An 18322-nucleotide genomic window follows, 5' to 3' on the forward strand; every position below is an offset into this window, starting at 1 on the left:
AATTTTACATAAGACTGTGCTTTAACTGACACACAATATTTTGTTAGCGCAACGCAATCTGACTTTCAATAATCCCTACAAAAGAATGGGCCCTGACTAACATTAAACTATACCTTTCACAAATCACTTACCTCACAAAAATCTTCGCTACTCAAGCTACTGCAATACAGCAAGCGCCACTACTGCCAGCTAAATAAAAGATTCAAACTATGGAAGGCACTAACTACTGATAGGGATAGTTAGCAAATGAAAGATATTAATAGAGAACAAACAATGTATTTACCTTGATAGCATCATATATATATATATATATATATATATATATATATATATATATATAGAGCAGTTCATGACAAATTTCAAAACTCCGCCATCTCTCTCCCCACATCCACCACTGCTGGCGGCTCACCTCCAACTGCGCAACGCTACGCGCTGTTCACAGCCAGCTGCCTAACACTACAATGGCGAGTATTACAACAATGCAAAGCAGCCACAGACTGCACACAGCACAGCCAGTGATTTTCATATGGAGCGCTACGTGGCGTTACCAATAAGAAAACATAAACAGCCTACTTACATAGCCCCCATGCTCCCCACTAAAATTTTACAAATTGATTTGGGCTGTGGCCAATACAGATTTGAAAAATTTTTTCATAATTACAATAACAAAGAAATCAAATGCACACACTTATTGATACAATGTTGGTCAAAAGTTAAACTTTCTCACAGTCCATAAAGACAGTCCTAATCGTTCATCACAGTAAAATATCAGTGTTTTTCTCAAAGTCTGAGCAGTAAAAGAAAATGCACACGGAAGTAGTGGATTTCCATGCAGTCTTGAAGAAGTAGCGTTGTCCTTCCAACGGAAAGACAGTGCTGACTCTTGACATGCTGACAGGTAATGGGCCACAACAGAGCAAACCCACAGCAGAGTCATTCGACGTTTTGAAGAATATTGGTAGGTAGGTCATCACAGAGCAGACCCACTGTAGTCCTGGTAGAGATTACGGTATTGGTGAGTCATCAAAGATGCAGACCCACTGTAGTCCTTGTAGAGATGGCCAGCAGCCATCTGTTGCAAATGTGCAGGTGCACAATCACCATCGAAGAGTCTTGCGGACAATATAGCAAGTCCATAAACCACCACTTGTGCACTCACAAAGTTTTTTTAATTGTCCTTAGAACCAGCAATGCTGTTATCCAGTCCCTTGCTGAATTATTAACACACATGCAAACACTAACAGTCCCTACTTCTCACATTTTGTCCATATACAATGACCAACAGAAACGTGTGCAGTGAAATGTAACTTACAAGTTACTTAATTTGATGAACTGGTGTCAATTACAATTTTATAACATAAGAATACAATTACAAAGGTAGAAAATACATCATTAAAGAACATAACAATACAGATAACATTTGTAGTAGAGGCTTTACAAAAGAATCAAAATAACATATACATCAGTGTTACAGGAATTATGACATAAGTAAACACATAAAGATCAGAAGAACTTTTGAAACATCACCTTCACATGTGAGCAACAAACCAGAATAAATAATGTCTATAAACATTTTTACAAAGAAAATAACATATTATTAATGCCAATTGTATTTGAGGATAACAGTATTCCTCATCATAGTGAATATAACTTAGTATTAGAAGAGAAAAAAGTTCTATGAAACAGTACACAGAGACAGGAAGAAAACAAATACACAAGGCTACACAAACACATAGCGGAATAATACAAGGAAAGGACAGGGTTTGTTTTACTGCAGTATTTTGCAAACAAAACTTTCTTTACTTCTTGGAGATCTCCCTTCAGTCATCATCATTGCCAAAAAGTCCTATCCAAACCTCATTCCTGTATTCTATTCATATTTCTTTCAAAATAATTATTTCTCATTGTACAATACTCATTTTGGCCCAAATCTTTTTTTTATATACCTTGTCAATGCATTGCTTCCAATTCATCATAGTTAGTTTCTTATATAGTCTACCCCCTCTTAAGCTAACTTAAATCTACTGAGCTCAGATGCTAAACTAAGGGACGAGGCAATGCAGCAGCATAAAACAATTAACACAAACATCAATGACAAAAAATTTAAATAGGCAAAGCAATTGCAATATTACAACTAATATAAGGCACTGTGCAGCAAACAAGAAAAATAAATCAGTAGCAAAACTAGCTTAAGAGAGTAATACGAAGTGAAATTTAGAAGCATTATTTCTGGCAAACAGCAGAAAATGAAATAATTTATACCTAAACATGACAAAGCTCAAGCAGAAAAATAGTACACTAAAGACAACAATGCATATAAGGGAAATGTCTGTTCACATCTTAATGTCTATGTAATTAAAGTGGTGCACCACAAGAAGTTATTCTACCAAAAAAATTACCCAGTAGTCGAAAAGAAAATTCCGTATGCAATTCCTGTGAAGGGAAATATCGTTTTATGCTCTGTTTTTTTTGAATAGATCATAAAATTATTTACTGGATCTGTAGGCATAAAATATTTATATTAGTACATCTATTAAATTTTATTTTAACCAATGCTGCAGTACAGCTAGAAACTAGATATTAAACAAAATGAGTGAATAAATACATAAAGCAAGCCATATGGCATTTCTCTCAACTAGCATGACAATAGCCGTGAAATGTTTCTCATCATTTCATTTCAGGAAATATCATAAATTAAGAGCTCCACAGTGTAATCATATGTTTTCAAGTTCGACCGTGTCGTTTTTGCGATGCTCTCTACAAAGAAACGTCAATAGCGAGGATAATGGCCTCCCTTTTTTTTTCTACCTGTGCCGCTGAAAAGGGCTCGCAATAATGGCTTTTACTCCAGGCGTCTGACACACCTGGCCGCTCAGCTGAGTGCCCACGACGCATTACGTGCAGGTGGTCACTGAACTTTCTTACCGAAATATTTATGACACCAGTTTCCGCTACAGTGACAGTCTCACATAAATATATTTCACAGGTCAAGAATTTGGGTTACAAATCTGTAGAAACAAAATCCTATAAATATAACTGCGTCCAAAAAATTTTCGCCAGCATTGTGATACATTCACGCATATACACACATTTCATAACTCTTAAAGTACGATTCTTGGTTTCCAACAACCTTTTTCACAAACCATAGTCCCTAACTTCTATTCATTATTCATAGACATATAAACATGTAATCACATTCCTTATATAGCATCAGCTTATTGATCATAAACATACCTCAATTGCATAATACACATCGTCGTCGTAAAAATAACATCATAACACCTCAGTCAACTCTCAAAATCGACGTAGCTTTCTGCAATAATTTCAAATCCTAAAAAAATATTCTCTGCTCATTTCAATAGTGTCATCTACCTCAAACGTACTTTAAAATCATTCTCCCTTACCAAATACATCATTCAAAGCTCTCATAGTACCACAATGGCTCCGAAAATATATGAACAGTTCACAAAGTACTGACAAAATGCAATTTCATAAGTGTGAAGTTATTCAACTGTGTAATTACGTAAACGTCTGTCACTGATGTAGTAAAATAAATGTTTGTCTCTCTCAGGTAAATAATCAGATAGCTGTGTAATTCTGTGTTAGAGAAATATGGTACCGATGTGTAAATTTGTATAAGCAAATACCATATTAGCTAGGGCTCCTTGTGCTCGCCAAACACATGGTACACAAAGTAAGCGTGTACCCCCCTGAGGATTAATGTAATTATACCCTCAGGTGTTACAGATTACAGCAATGGAATGAAATGTATCACGGAAAACCCTTGTATCATTGCACTTCAAATATCTTAAAAAAAATAAATGTTTTAAGTACAAAATTAATCACTCAAATACGTGTCCTGTAGCGCTAAACTGTGCGTCATGTTGTAAGATAATCTCTGTGGAAGTCTCGTAGTTATCGTCCTCCGAAAGCTAAGTTCTGCAGAAGTCACTGTACTTACCTCATGATACACAAAAGTGAAATGCTTTGCGTATAGATATCTTAGATATTACGCTTATTGCCGTGATGAGGAAAGTACTGTGCTGTGACGTATTGTTGTGCCATGGAAAAGACTGTCTCATTGTAGCTATACCACAAAAGTTGAATACTAAAACATGTTTTACTTTCCAGAAGAATTCAGAAAAATTGTGCAGATATAAAACAGATACACTGCAAAAGCAACATTGTAAATTGTCACTCATTAGTAGCGTCGTGATAACATCGTGTAGCTGTCACAAAAACTAACCACTGTGTCCTCTGGTATCTCACAGAAAGTACTTTAAATCCAGAATGTTTTTTCAAGTAAACCAAAATTAAAATCTCATTAGTAGTACTGGTAAATGTTCTAAGTATGTGAGCCTTATAGTCGTTACGTAATCGTGCAACTAACAAGCAAGAATGTACAAATACAACACTGTGTCGTCTGTTCACTATAACAATGCAATCGTAATTTCTGTTTAAAAATGTTCCCTAGGTTCTAGACTGGATATTTAACTTCGAACATTGTTGCATGGTAACAGTTTCTAAGTCTGACAATGCATACTAGTAATGTACAGTGAAAAATTTTATGGCGAAGACTAAGTTAAAAAGCAGATTATCTCTCAGTAAGCGGTTTTACATGTGAAATGTGGTGTAAACCTTTACTCTTCCTAGTACTCAGAGTTTGAACTTGAATGCAATTATCATGCGGTATACGTCGGTAAAGAATGCTAAAATTTTTCTCAAGGCTAGCGTCTTATGTTATTTTTTTCGGAGCCAGCGGGCGCACGCGGCTGCCTGCTGTGCGAGTCATTGTCTGTCTCTTTGTTGGCGCGCGCCGTTATTGGGATTAGGAGACCTAACTTCTACAAATGCACTATGACAAGAAGGCCCTGCCCTGTTTGAATCCCGCCAGTTCTGATGCAATTCAGGTCTGTCGTTATGAATATCTCGTCTGTCGTCACGTCGGTAGATTTCATAATTTCTTTCTTGTCAGTCATGTGGTGGAGAATTTCTTCCTGAATCGTAACTGCGCGCTGAACTGTTGCGTCTAAAGTTATTCTGTCTCCCGTAATAATAATTATTTTGGTTCCCATATTGTCTGTTTCTCTGATTGTCTCTGTGATAGTCATTACTACGGAAATGCGATCTTTCTCTGTAACTATTATTACTCTGCCAGTGGTTGTCATATGGGTGGTGTCTGTTTTGGTCACGATTTACGTTATAAGAATAGCCTTGTCGTGTATTATTTCTGTCATCGAGGAATTGTAACAGATGTGACCTGTAATTGTTGTGCTCCTGTTCTCGCGTTCCGCGATTGTCAGTGTCAATTTCCAGTTCTTGTAACAGTCCCTGAAAAGCTTCAATGTCGTCTTTGCAACGTCCTGCTAAAATAATATGCCGTAAATGTTCAGGTAATTTGATCAAGCAAATGCGGATGAGTTCTGAGGGGCTGTATGGGTTTGAAAGATACTGATTCTTATGCAACATGTCTTCAAAATATTTCATAAGACTGGAAAATTCAGATTATTCGAAACTTTTCATCATTATGATGCTATGTTTTACTCGGTCTTGTGTAGCTTGAGACCAATACGCTGAGAGGAAGGCATGATAAAATTCTCCTTCACTGTGACAATCGTGAATGACCGATCGCATTCTTACAGCTGGTTCATTCTCCAAGTAGCCACACATAAATTCTAACCTGTGCTCCAATGACCAGTTGGGAGGAAAACAATGAGAGAATTGATGGAGCCACGCTTGTGGATGAATATCGTTGGCAGAATTCTTAAACGTTTTGAATTTACGTGTAGTAATGAACAGCTTATAGTCAAAATCATCGTGTCGGCGAGTAGCATATCGGTCATTGTTACGTCGTGTCGGCGGTTCCCTCTCAAAAGCCAATGCGCCTTGCCAATTTCTTTCATAATTTCCGAAATGTCCTGTGTTATTATTTTGTGGTTGTTCCGTATTTCTATGTCCCTCTTCCCGTAGTGGAGCGCGAGTGTCCTCTGAAATCTGTAATTCTTGTATTACCTGCGTCAACTGATCTTGTACTTCCCGGATTTCTCTTTTGTACTGTGTATTGATTTGATTTTGATTTTGTTTGAATTTTCTAATTTGTTCATACTCTTCTGTGTCAGTGAAGGCTACAGGTCTTGTGTCATTCAGATCATCATCTACCTTTGTAGATAAGTTAGTGACCTGATCCGAAAGTTCGGCTACTTTCTCCGATAGTGAACATTTCCTCAGTGTGTTTTTCTGAACCAAGTTTCAGAGTGTCCATTTGTGTTGAAATCGAATCTACTGTGTCCTTCAAGTTTTCCTGAGTTTTTGCAAGTTGCGTAACCGAATCGGTAGATGCAACTGAGTCAAATTTAGCTTGCAAGGTCTCATGATTTTCATGAACAGTAGTTTGCAGTTCTTTTATGGCTGCTTCATGATTCTGTAGTGCATTTTCATGACGCGAAAAAATAGGTTGGAAATGCTCACAAATTTGTGTTTTTACGTCATTACAGACTTTTTGACATTTCGATTCAATGTGATGTAACTCAGTAGTTAAATCCTCACGTGTTTGTTCAAGAGTTTGCTCCATTGAGTCTAACTTTTGAAGATTTTGTTCCATTGCGTCTAACTGTTGCTGTGTTTGTCTCTGGTATTGTTCCATTGTGTCTAACTGTTGCTGTGTTTGTCTCTGGTATTGTTCCATTGTGTCTAACTGTTGCTGTGTTTGTCTCTGATTTTATTCCACTGTGTCTAACTTTCGAAGATTTTGTTCCATTGTGTCTAACTTTTGAAGCTTTTGTTGTGTTTGTCCCATTTGTTGTATTAATTGTAATAACAATGCACTGGTGTCTGGAACATGTTCCTCAGTGCTTTTCAGCAGTGAATTTGCACCGGAAACATTCACATTTTGACAAGCAGAAAATGTGTCTTGACTTATTTGAGAAAACGGTGAGGATCCAAAACCTGAATCTACAGTATTTGCGAGATCGTGTCGTGTCATTTCGGATTCCTGAGCCGAGCTATTGCCGACCGATCGATCGATAATGCTTCCCTGCTCACTAATTGTTTCACTGCCTACGCCATTGTTTGCCGCCCACTCCATTTCCCTATGCACAGTTACCAAATTACTACTTTGAACATCAGTTAATTCATTACTCGGTGGCGCTAACACACTGCTTTCGTTTTCACTGTCATTTCTCAGTTTACTTTGGAGCCTAGTATTACGTTTTTCACGCGCCATTATTGTCACAGTATTTCACACGATAACACAGAAAAACACAATTTGAAGAGCAAAAATAAGAGAACACATTAACATAACACTGAAAATAATATCTAGTTAATTGCAGCTGCGAAATACTTGGTGCAAATCTACATGCATGCCACACCTGTTTTACTGTACAACAATGAAAGACTGGTACTACAAAGGAGATTCTCTCTACAATTACGCGCTAGCAATAAACAAAATCTACACTAATAACACAAACTACAAGAAAAAAATCAGAAGATTCCAGTGAGGTATCCTGGCAGGGTCGCCATATGAAACATCCCCTTTGAATAATTTTACATAAGACTGTGCTTTAACTGACACACAATATTTTGTTAGCGCAACGCAATCTGACTTTCAATAATCCCTACAAAAGAATGGGCCCTGACTAACATTAAACTATACCTTTCACAAATCACTTACCTCACAAAAATCTTCGCTACTCAAGCTACTGCAATACAGCAAGCGCCACTACTGCCAGCTAAATAAAAGATTCAAACTATGGAAGGCACTAACTACTGATAGGGATAGTTAGCAAATGAAAGATATTAATAGAGAACAAACAATGTATTTACCTTGATAGCATCATATATATATATATATATATATATATATATATATATATATATATATATATAGAGCAGTTCATGACAAATTTCAAAACTCCGCCATCTCTCTCCCCACATCCACCACTGCTGGCGGCTCACCTCCAACTGCGCAACGCTACGCGCTGTTCACAGCCAGCTGCCTAACACTACAATGGCGAGTATTACAACAATGCGAAGCAGCCACAGACTGCACACAGCACAGCCAGTGATTTTCATATGGAGCGCTACGTGGCGTTACCAATAAGAAAACATAAACAGCCTACTTACACTGTATAGAAATATTAATTTATTTCAGACAATACCTCAAGTGAGTTGCATGTTTAAATTATTTATTTATGACTATACTTAAATTTTTTCTGCAGATATATTTTTCTAGCAACAGAGCATAGTAATAACCGCAGTTATCACTTAGTACTTTCACATTCGGATGTTTACATTTCAAAGGCTCTTAAATACTAACATAAACTTATTTCTCTTCCTAAGATAGCACAAAAAATGACAACAAATTTTTTTTATGTGATTAATAGATAGAACGTAAAAAATGTATTTTTGACAATAAATATGCTTAGATGAAAACTAGTGTTTTCATTATCTATACTGTCTTAACAAATTCAATTAGTTTTATATTGGGAGTTAAGACCTTTGAAATCCAAACATCTGATGTGGAGGTGTTAAGCGATGCTGTTTCTATTACTGTGCTCTCTCTGGCAGAGAAGTAAATCTCTTGCAAAAAGGTGAGTAAAGACAACAATGAAATGATCTAAACGTACAATCACTTAAGGTGTATGCACTGAAATAAATGAATAGTTCTGTACAGGGCTAAATTTCTATGCATAGCCTCAGTGGCACAATCAACAAATAATCCTCATCACACATCACTTTACTGTACATATAACGGTAACGCACGTTCAGTAAAATTCTTCAGGGTATGTGAACGCATTGTCAATTTGTAAAATTCTGCGACATTTCGGCCACTTCTGCAAATGGAGTTCCTAAAGACTTTTCCATTAGTGCTGGATGAGCAAAATTGTAGTTAGCTACTAATGGAAGAACCAGTTTTTTTAATTCTGATAGAGTATTGAATATGAGGTGGAGGGGTGTTACGTGTCTTTAATTGGTGTTCGCTTTATTTCTTGTTAATGGTGGAAATAGATGTTTTGGTGGAAATGGTGGAAATAGACGCCTTGATTGGCGTTTACTTTATTTCTTGTCGTTGGTGAAAATAGGTGAATGAGAAACTGGCGGTAGTAATGGCGTAGCACTGTTTACTGGCTGCTTAGTGCCGGCTGAAGCGCGCCAGTACTCTGTGTAACTGCGGCGGCTGTGGTCTCCCGAGCGACTTTTTTTTTTTTTTTTTTTTTTTTTTTTGCGAACGCTGTCGTCCCGTAGCGCTATTACTGCTGGTAGCCAAGCCACTGTGTCTACCCGTCTTCTCTGTTCATGTTGGCGGCCTGCTTGGCTATTTCTATCGTCTCTCTAAACTTCCTCAAGCTAAGTGGCTGTTTCACCAGTACTCAACGCTTTCGAAATATTATCCGTTTGCCGCACTCGTCCTGATGTTTTGCTATCGCTGACTTCGTGTGTTGTATTACACTGGTGTATCTCTCACTTTCAAATACCCATGTGCTAATCGGTCGTCCCGTCTCGCCCACATACACCAGTCTACACTTGCAGCCGTTTTAGTAGGCTCCAGCAGTATGTACACTGCGCGAAACAAGGCCTGAGCTCAGAATTGAGTTGATGATGTCACACTGACGCCAAATTTCACAACAATTACACCTAACACAACCGTGGACGTTTCACACGACGAGGACGTCGTCACATACTACATCTTACCCACACTTCACCCCTTGTTTTAACGCCTTGAAACTTCTTTATGTAAATGAGTGTGGCTGTACTTAAATTGCTAAATGACTGACACCCACAATATCCTAGCGCAACGCAATTTGACTGCTCAAAAAAATTAGGACCTGACTTCAAATAATTAATTCAAAAGAATGGCCCTGACTAAAACGAAATCTTAACAATAACCTATACATTTCATTAAACACTTACCTCACAAAAATCTTCATTACGCGAACTACTGCAATACAGCGAGCTTCAATACTGCCAGATAAATAAAAGATTCTAACTACTGATGCCACTAACTACTAATAGGCATGTGATTAGCAAAGGAAAGATTTTGTTTCAAACCAAATAATGTATTTTTTTACCTCAATAATGTGACACCCAATTCAAACACGAATATAATCGTCCTTGACATCTAGTACAAAGGTAAATGATCATGAATAATATTCAATCTCCAAGTCGAACATGTACAGATCGTTAGCCTACGCTAACACTTCAGACCTCTACCCGCCATCAATGCTAACTTCTCACATCTAACATCCATCACTGCTGGCTGTTCACCTCCAGCAGCCCAACAGTACTTCCATCTATGCTAGCGACTAACTTCCAACTGCCCAACACTACTAGCGATTAACTTCCAACAACGAGTCCAACTAGCCAAAGAGTGTCTTACAAAGAAAGCGTAGTCAGACATCCAATGCAAAAGCGCTACACAGCGCTAGCAACACAGAAGCAGCCCACTTACAGCCTCTGCGATGGAGCTCAGAACCCCGATGTCCAGCATTGAAATCACTCAGTTTTCTTATCGGTGGACAAGGAAAATATTTAATATACACCGTTGCTCAGAGTCGACACGAAATTACCTTATAGGGTGACAATAAGGGCATCAGTGGAACTCCCCCTTCCCTTGAGGCGTCGGTCCCATCACCTTTGGTGGTCGAGAACGGGAAATCGCAATATTATAAGGAACAGGACGACGTCCTTGATAAAATTTCACACTGCCAACACCCCTAGGGCGATTCAACCGTTCTCTAAGAACATCGTGGTCTGGCAACACCACTGAACGCACCCCTTTGGAGTGTAGTGCGACAGCAATTTTTGGTCTGGTGTACGTGGTGGAACGACTAAGCAGCGTTCAACAGCATTCGTCGCAATCCGAACACGATCCAAAGCAGCAAAGGGAGTTTATGCTTTTCCAGCTCTCCTGTTTCGCGCCCTCCTGTGGCGTGACCACGGGGGGTGGCGACATTGACACATGCTTGAATAAAACGGTAAAGGATTCTCTTAAGACCCCCCCCCTTCCCCCCGCCCAGTTTGGCAACACTCACGGTGCCACCCTCCGCCTTTGTTGAGCACATAAAAAATGTACCTGAACAGAAATAACCTGTGACGAAGTCCTAGTGCTTACAGACAAGCAACACCTTCGATACCCCTCCCTTTATGGATAACCTACCAGTAGGTTTGTCTGCAAGTGTCTAGTCACTGGTTCCGTCTGTACACGGGCATTTTTAACATGTTCGATGAAGGTGGCCGGTGGCACTGAGGGTGTTCCCGCTTTATTCATGCAGGTGTCACTATCGCATCCTTCTATGTCCACGCCGCAGCAAGGCGCGAAACAGTGGAGCTAAAAAAATGTAAACACCCTTTGGTCCTTCGGATCGCGTTCACATTTCGTTGAATGTTTTTGAATGGTCCCCACTGGTTCCACTCTGTACACTAGAGCAAAAATTGCGGTCGCAGTGGATTCCAAAAGGATACGATGACGTTCAGTGGAGTTTCTGGTCCACATTGTCCGTAGAGAACGACTGAATCTTTCAAGAGGTGTCAGCACTGTCAGAAGCCATCCTGTTGATCATCACATTCCGAACTCTCATTTTTTATCGCGAAATGTGTGGCAATCAACGCACCAAAGGAAGGGGTGGTTACATTGACGCTTTTTAGGCCAACCCCTGAGGATATTTCGTGTAGATTCTGAGCGGCGGTCTGTCAGAAGAGATTTCCTCGGCCACCCACAAGAAAACAGCAGGATTGCAACTTAGGGTACCGCTGTCCTCCAATGCAAAGGCATCAAAGAAAGGGGTAAAATGTGGGCAAGATTGGATGTGACGACAACCATATTCTGTGACACGTCCACAATGGCGTTAAGCATAATAGTGATGAAATTTAGTGGCCATGTAACATCATGAACCCACCTTACAGTTCTCATGAACTTCCGAGCTGTGGTCCTTTTTTCGTATGTCTCGACATCTTGCTTGATTATGGCGTCTCAGTGCGTTACGCTTTTGCCTCATTACAGAGGAAGGCTGTAGGCACCTCTGAGCCAATTTTCGAACTTACGCGTCGCAGCAGAAGATAATTGCATCGTATCAAGAAAGTGCTCGTTTAATTTTGTTGTGCAGTGTAGCTTATCGACCTCATCTCTCGTTAGGGCTGGAACACCTTTTACTCTGTCACTGTTACGAGAAATTGACTCGGCGGAGAATTTTGCTGACATGTTTAGTGACCCCTTGCACGTATAGTCATAGGGCGTTGTTTTGTGTTCCTTTCTGCTGTCCCTTGTTGCCTTCATCTTTGTGTTGCTATAGTTTTGGCTATAATTTTCATCCCATATGCGTTGGCTCCAAAGATGGACCTGAGGCCTTGTAGTTCCTCCTTTAGATGTTGTTTAACCTGATTCTGTGGGCTATCTAATTAGTGTGTGCAGGTTTTTTTTTTTTATTAAGGGATGAAGCTCCTCCACGCCCACACCAACGCGGTGACCATCATAAGAGTTCTGCTGTCACCTTTGTGTTGTCAGTTTAAATCACATAGATTACAGGATTTGAGGCCGTGATATTGTCCGTGCGTCTGGACACGGTTACCCATTAACAGAAATTGTGCTGGGCGGGAGTGTACCATATGGAAATTAGTCTTGCTGCCAGTTGGCAACTTCCCTCTCAATGTGAAAGTGTTGGTGCAAGTTGCGGAATTTAAAAGTGATCCCTACTACTTCTTGGCGAAATACTAGTGACGAAAATTTCTTGGGATACTAGGGGTAGAATCGACTACCTCTGTGTCAAATGCGAGTGTTAGCGACCTTCCGATTCGGAGAAGAATGTAAAACTTAGGTAGACGCATCTTATGCGTACGACTACTGATTAAGAGTAACATAGGATATTATTTAAACAGATGAGGTGACAGAGAATATTAATTCTTTTACTATGTTATTGAATTGGTCATGAACCCCAAGGCTGGTTTCATGAAACTCTCAATTCCTGCCGTCTGTCAGCTTTCCTTGGCTACACACGTAGAAACTGGCTAGTAGAACAAACACAGGATCTAGGTTGTTTTCGTTGACTCGTCATCAATTAATGACACAGTCTGGCGCTAGGGTCTGATATCAAAATTTGCCGGCCGCGGTGGTCTAGCGGTTCTAGGCGCTCAGTCCGGAACCGCACGACTGCTACGGTTGCAGGTTCGAATCCTGCCTCGGGCATGGATGTGTGTGATGTCCTTAGGTTAGTTAGGTTTAAGTAGTTCTAAGTTCTAGGGTACTGATGACCACAGATGTTAAGGCCCATAGTGCTCAGAGCCATTTGAACCATTTTTTTTTATTAAAATTTATGAAAACAGTGCCACCGGCCGCGGTGGCCGAGCGGTTGTAGGCGCTTCAGTCCGGAACCGCGCTGCCGCTACGGTCGCAGGTTCGCATCCTGCCTCGGGCATGGATGTGTGTGATGCCCTTAGGTTAGTTAGGTTTAAGTAGTTCTAAGTTCTAGGGGACTGATGACCTCAGCTGTTAAGTCTCGTAGTGCTCATAGCCATTTGAACCATTTGAAAACAGTTCCTTCTAGACTCTAGGTAACCTCTTAAGCAACAATTTGAGCTCATGGCGGATTAAAGTACAACAAGGTGAAAAAAGAGCAGGTTACACGAACTCGGTGATGGCTTGCCTCAAGGCTCTGTTCTTGCTCCGATGTTATTCGGTCTGTAGGCAGTAGACCGGCAGAACTTAACCCGTCGGGAATTCCAGTGTGCAGACGACTTTGCAATTTCACATCAGAGTGAAGGTCTTTTTGAATGTGAATAAAACATAACAAACAATCTGAATATACTCTATGAATATTTAAAGACGTGCCGACTTAAACCTAATGTTTCTAAAAGAGAAGTGTGTCTTTACCGTCTCTCTAATCGTCTAACATCAGCAAAGATTATCCCCTAGATTTGCCGTCTTGGCACCGTCAAATGCAACGAAAAGCGAAAATATCTTGGCGTCGTAAGAGATACAATGCTTCACACCGTAAACAGCTTCCCAAAACAGCTGTTGTTGTTGTTGTGGTCTTCAGTCCTGAGACTGGTTTGATGCAGCTCTCCATGCTACTCTATCCTGTGCAAGCTTCTTCATCTCCCAGTACCTACTGCAACCTACATCCTTCTGAATCTGCTTAGTGTATTGATCTCTTGGTCTCCCTCTACGATTTTTACCCTCCACGCTGCCCTCCAATGCTAAATTTGTGATCCCTTGATGCCTCAAAACATGTCCTACCAACCGATCCCTTCTGCTAGTCAAGTTGTGCCACAAACTTCTCTTCTCCCCAATCCTATTCAATACCTCTTCATTAGTTACGTGATCTACCCACCTTATCTTCAGCATTCTTCTGTAGCACCACATTTCGAAAGCTTCTATTCTCTTCTTGTCCAAACTGGTTATCGTCCATGTTTCACTTCCATACATGGCTACACTCCATACAAATACTTTCAGAAACGACTTCCTGACACTTAAATCTGTACTCGATGTTAACAAATTTCTCTTCTTCAGAAACGATTTCCTTGCCATTGCCAGTCTACATTTTATATCCTCTCTACTTCGACCATCATCAGTTATTTTACTCCCTAAATAGCAAAACTCCTTTACTACTTTAAGTGTCTCATTTCCTAATCTAATCCACTCAGCATCACCCGATTTAATTTGACTACATTCCATTATCCTCGTTTTGCTTTTGTTTATGTTCATCTTATATCCTCCTTTCAAGACACTGTCCATTCCGTTCAACTGCTCTTCCAAGTCCTTTGCTGTCTCTGACAGAATTACAATGTCATCGGCGACCTCAAAGTTTTTATTTCTTCTCCATGAATTTTAATACCTACTCCGAATTTTGTCTTTTGTTTCCTTTACTGCTTGCTCAATATACAGATTGAATAACATCGGGGAGAGGCTACAACCCTGTCTCACTCCTTTCCCAACCACTGCTTCCCTTTCATGCCCCTCGACTCTTATAACTGCCATCTGGTTTCTGTACAAATTGTAAATAGCCTTTCGCTCCCTGTATTTTACCCCTGCCACCTTCAGAATTTGAAAGAGAGTATTCCAGTTAACGTTGTCAAAAGCTTTCTCTAAGTCTACAAATGCTAGAAACGTAGGTTTGCCTTTTCTTAATCTTTCTTCTAAGATAAGTCGTAAGGTTAGTATTGCCTCACGTGTTCCAACATTTCTACGGAATCCAAACTGATCTTCCCCGAGGTCCGCTTCTACCAGTCTTTCCATTCGTCTGTAAAGAATTCGCGTTAGTATTTTGCAGCTGTGACTTATTAAACTGATAGTTCGGTAATTTTCACATCTGTCAACACCTGCTTTCTTTGGTATGGGAATTATTATATTCTTCTTGAAGTCTGTGGGTATTTCGCCTGTCTCATACATCTTGCTCACCAGATGGTAGAGTTTTGTCATGACTGGCTCTCCCAAGGCCATCAGTAGTTCTAATGGAATGTTGTCTACTCCCGGGGCCTTGTTTCGACTCAGGTCTTTCAGTGCTCTGTCAAACTCTTCACGCAGTATCTTATCTCCCATTTCATCTTCATCTACATCCTCTTCCATTTCCATAATATTGTCCTCAAGTACATCGCCCTTGTATAAACCCTCTATATACTCCTTCCACCTTTCTGCCTTCCCTTCTTTGCTTAGAACTGGGTTGCCATCCGAGCTCTTGATATTCATACAAGTGGTTCTCTTCTCTCCAAAGGTCTCTTTAATTTTCCCAAAACAGCTAGGAAGGTATAAATACGAGAGCTTCTGGTGAGGGAGCAGATAGGTAGCACACCGGGAGCAAATACATCAGTTCTCCGTGGATCTACCCACGCCATGGTGTATTGCGCAACAGTTTGGCTCTGCAGGCCTCATGTCAACGAAGTTGGCATGTATTTGAATTCAGCTATGATAACCATTAGTGGCGCCGACGGATCTACACTTGTTTGGTGGCTTCCAGTACTATCGAATATCTCTCTACTGTATATCAATTTCGTTGAAATGCTAGCAAGTTTCTAGAAATGAATCAGTCCTTCTTCACGAAGATTTACTCTCTCAGCCTAGGAAGCACCTCGAATCTAGGAGACCAGCATGTGTGGGAGGAGTCCTAATGCTCGCCACTGTGTTCAGCTGGGACGCTGGATGGAAACGGTGACAAGCCACGAAAACCAGGAACCACGATCTTATTGAAAACGCAGCTTTTAAAGTTCCAGGCTTTCAGCATCTCAGAGAGATGTGGCTACAGCTTAATACATTACAGAATAGAGAAGGTATGTGCAAATATAACATGTTGAAATGGCGTTTTTGTATTGCCACATTGTAAATGAGTGCCCCAACAGACATTTCTCTGGCGGTATCAAGAGTCTGCGTGAAGCAACTGACGACATGTTCCACTGGAAGAGGAAAGGAAGGTTAGAGTTTAACGCATCGTCGACAGCGCGGTCATTAGAGATGGAGCGCAAGCTTGCATTAACGAGGGATGGGAAAGAAAGTCGGCCGTGCTCTTGTCAAGGAGCAGTCATGAAATTTACGTGGAGCAGTTCAGGGAAATTACGGAAAACCTATATCCAGATTGCCGGACGGGGACGGGAACCGTCGTTCTCCGGAATGCAAGTCCAGTGTGCTAACCACTGCACCGTCTTGCTCGTTGAGCTCCACTGGATTGAGTCTTCTGACATTTATGTGTAGTCTGGACCGTTGAATTTCAGTTGTTTATTACATACAAACTATGAAATATTAATGCACATTGGTCATGTCAAAATGTTCAAATGAGTGTGAAATCTTATGGGACTTAAGGGGCTCCGGAAAGGCTCAAAATCATGAAAGTTCAATTTTTACTTTTTTGCGTTTTCTGAATCTGCAGACTATTATCTTTTAATAGATATATAATTTATTCAATTCCGAAGACTACAACTATTTTTAAATTTGTTTTGAAATGTGTTCTACATGTGCGTGACCCACTGTGGCGCTGTTAAACTGCTGTCAAATGGTGTTATTATTAACGTCCGCGTTCATCAGGTACATTTTAGTGATGTGAGATAAAGTATGTGTTGTGGCTAACCTGTGATGGTTCAATATATATCGCTGGTGTGATTGTCGATTGTTTCATGTTTATTTATTCTGTCGTTATCTCGAAAATATTCGTAATTAATTTTGTTTCTTGAGTCTCTGTTTTGTTGAAGTATAATAATGAGTAAAAGTAAAGTTATTAGAAATCCTCTGAAGGCTTTTAAGAAAAGGAGAAATGTTGGAAAGCCAAAGGTATTTAGAAATATGGGAATGAAGATAGGCTCTAACATGGTACGAGCGATGCTTGCTTTAGACAAGGAACGCCTTCGGGCTACAGACAGGGCTGTAAAGAGTCTAGAAATACAAGCAAGAGTAAACAGGAGGAGGAACAAGACGAAGCTGGAGGAAGAGTTTGCAGAGGATGAAGATAATCCATCCTATGGACCTGGAATGCACTAAAAAGTTAATCCAATCTTTGTCGCTCGATTCCCAAAACTTTTATTTTCTCATACTAATTACATGTTTTCTAAGGATCTTCCAAACATATTTGTTTCAAACTTTCAGTAAATGTTACACAGTACCTTCTGCACAATTTAACACAGCCTTTTTCCAAAAAACTGTATATTTTTTAATATATAAATAAAAAATTGCAAAAAAATGTTGTGAATTTTCATTACAATTGAAAAAAAATCATCTTTAATAACTGAACTAAAATTTTGTAAAATCCCTGTGTTAAGTTGTAGCCCATATTCCAATAAATAATCTGTAAAAAGTTCAACTTCCTACCTCAAATACTTTGTGAGGAAAGATGTAACTTATAAGCGTTATTTTAACATTGCAAGTATAGGGCGTTCCGGAGCCCCTTAACTGCTAAGGTCATCAGTCCCTAAGCGTAGCTACACACTACTTAACCTAAATTATCCTAAGGACAAACACACACACACCCATGCCCGAGGGAGGACTCGAACCTCCGCCGGGATCAGCCGCACAGTCCATGACTGCAGCGCCTCAGACCGTTAGGCTAATCCCGCGCTGGTCATGTCATTGCACAGAGGAAGGTTCAGCGTTTTATATTCTCACAGACTCTACACTCAACACGAACACAATGCGTTGCTCGAGAAACATCAAAACGGAAATCCATTTCATTTCACATACGAATCGACAGGTCCCTGTTTACTGAATCGACAGCATCAACAATTAGATTTTTAAGGTATTAAAGAATACCTGCTATAAGTGGGACAAAGACTCTGTCTTTTACGCACCTTTCTAGAAGAAAAAAATCGCAAGGTGTGAAGTCTGGTGGCCTGGGAGGCCAAAGGCAACGAACAA

The sequence above is a fragment of the Schistocerca nitens genome, chromosome 1, assembly GCF_023898315.1.
Source record: "Schistocerca nitens isolate TAMUIC-IGC-003100 chromosome 1, iqSchNite1.1, whole genome shotgun sequence".
Classification (NCBI taxonomy): Eukaryota; Metazoa; Arthropoda; class Insecta; order Orthoptera; family Acrididae; genus Schistocerca; species Schistocerca nitens.